Raw genomic sequence first — 2,677 nt, 5'->3', positions numbered from 1 at the left:
CTCTCCGCAAATGCCAGGCACACCGTCTAGCTGCCACGCTGCTGCCTGCAGACCTGTGTGCTCATGTGTGTGCATGTGTGCGTGTGTGTGTGTGCATGTGTGCATGTATGCATGTGTGTGCGTGTGGGGTGAGGCCAGCAGCGTTTATCAGGCCTGAACAAACCGAGGTCTGGCTGTTGGAGGGCGGGCGCTGCACCCCCTGGGGGAGAGGGAAATGGCCCCATCCCGCCCACACAGCTCCGTCTGTCCCGGATTCTGCCAGGAGCCCCACCCGAGCAGGCCAGACCTCCAGGGTCGGGAAGGTGAGGGTAGCGGACCTCCCGTGAAGGGCAGGCGCCAGTGAAGCTCACGGGAAGGTGCGGGGAGGCCCCTGAGCCAGGGCTCCTCACTAGCATCTCGCCCAGCGCTCTGGACTGGGAAGCTGGCTTGGGGTTGGGGCCCCAGGCTTTGCAGCGGGAACCCCACAGCTATGTCCCTGGGAACCTCGGCTGCCCCGCCTCCCCCGCCCCCGGGGAGCAGGGCCAGCCCTTCCTGTCAGCCTCGGTGTGACCGCCAGCCCCTGCTGTGACCCTCGGGGTAAGACTCCTCCTGGGGGGGAGGGGTCAGGTGGTTGGCGGGGTGATCTGGCTGCTCCCAGCTGGGCCCCGGGAAGGTGAGCGTAGCTGCCGCCGGTTTTGCTGCGTCTTGTATCCCCTCCAAACGGAAATGCTCTTAATGACGTGGTCCACAATCGCACGCCTTGGTGTTTACCCAAATGGCTGGGGAACCCGTCCACGCACACGCCTGTGCTCGAATCTATGCAGCCTTCCTCCTCGCTGCCACCCGGGGCCGAGACGCCCTGCCGCGGGCGGTGGAGACAAGCTGTGCCGTGTCCGGACCGTGGGACACTGTTCAGCACCAGGAAGAAGTGAGCTGCCGAGCCAGGAGCAGACGAGGAGGAAACGTAAGGAGCGTTGCTAAGCGAAAGACGCCCGCTGAACAGGCTGCCCACTGCAGATCTCAACCGCGTGTCACGCGGAGAAAAGCTAAGCCACGGGTCAATGGGGAGGGAGGGATGGGTAGGAGGGACATAGAGGATGTTTAGGGCAACGAGCCCACTCGTGTGACACCCTGGTGGCGGATACGCGGCCCCGTGCACTTGCCTAATGCACAGGATGTACAACACAGAGTGAGCCGTCCGGAAACGGGGGACTTCAGTGAATAATCGTGCACCGATACCGGCTCATCAGTTGTAACAAAGGACCTGAGATGCGTGTTATTAGGGGAAACTGAGGGAGGGACAGTAAAGGCAGTCTCTGTACAATGGGGCCTTGACTTGCCAGTGTCCCGGCTAAAGAGTTTTTTGAGATACCAGCTGTCTCTCACAGATTTTTTGCATTGAGTTGACAGAGTAATTTGAGTTAACGAGCTCCTTAACGAGCTCGATCTCAGAACAATTAAACTCGTAAGTCAAGGCCCCACTGTCTTTTCCGCTCAGCTTCTCGGTCCGTCTACAGCTGCTTTAAAAATAAAATCTATTCAGCCCGGCCGGCGTGGCTCAGGGGCTGAGCGTCAACCTATGAACCAGGAGGCCATGGTTGATTCCCAGTCAAGGGCACAGGCCCGGGTTGCGGGCTCGATCCCCAGTGTGGGGCGTGCAGGAGGCAGCCGATCCATGATTCTCTCTCATCATTGATGTTTCCATCGCTCTCTCCCTCTCCCTTCCTCTCTGAAATCAATAAAACATATTTGAAAAAATAAATAAGTAAAATCTATTCACTTTAAAACATAAACATGTCCACTCTTGTCCCACATAGCGCCCCCGGCTCCCATTTGTTTATGCTTTTGTTTGTTCCCTTGCCCGAGAAGATATATCCACATATGTGTCACTAAGAATGGCTAAGAGACGGCTGCCTAGGTGTTGTTTTCCCCAGGAGTTTTATGGTTTCAGGCCTTACATGTAAGGCTTGAACCCATTTTGAGTTTATTCTTGTATGTGGTGTGAGAAAGGGGCCCAGTTTCATTTTTTTTCTACGTGTCTACCCAGTTTTCCCAACACCATTTATTGAAGAGACTCTCCGGACCCCACCGTATGTCTCTGCCTCTTTTGTTCATTAAACATAAAGGCGTAGGTTTATTTCTGGGCTCTCTGTTATGCCCCATTTATATGTGTGTCTGTTTTTATGCAGGTCCCATGCTATTTTGATTACTATGGCCTTTAGTATGGAGCCTGCCACCCAGCAAGTGCCGGGACCGGGAATCGAACCCTGACCTCCTGGCTCCCAGGCCGGGGCTCCACCGGGAATGGAACCCTGACCTCCTGGCTTCCAGGCCGGGGCTCCACCCCTGAGCCAGGCGGGCTGTCCGGTGTTTGGAGGGAGGCATGGAGTCCGCGGAGGGCGCAGAGGGCGGGCATTTGAATGATGTTGCTTCCTGTTATCCGTTCGCTGCGCGCATTTTTCCTGAATGAATACAATGCGCCAGGCATCGTCTAAGGGCCCGGCGTGTCCCGAGGGCCCCGCGGACACAGACAGCCAAACCCCCATCCCTTCCCGGGGAGGGTGCGGGCCGGGCGGGGCGGGGCTGTCAGTGAAAGGCAGTGGATTCCTGCTCCGTGTCCCCGCCCCGGCCGGCCGCCCCGCCCACGACCCCGCAGGAGGCGGGCACTCCGCGCGCGCACCCGCCGGGACTTCCCCGC

The sequence above is a fragment of the Myotis yumanensis genome, unplaced genomic scaffold (genome assembly GCF_028538775.1).
Source record: "Myotis yumanensis isolate MYYU_CA2020_CCGP unplaced genomic scaffold, mMyoYum1.0.hap1 SCAF_2, whole genome shotgun sequence".
Taxonomy (NCBI): domain Eukaryota; kingdom Metazoa; phylum Chordata; class Mammalia; order Chiroptera; family Vespertilionidae; genus Myotis; species Myotis yumanensis.
The sequence above is the reverse complement of the archived record's forward strand: the minus strand, read 5'-3'. Positions refer to the sequence as shown.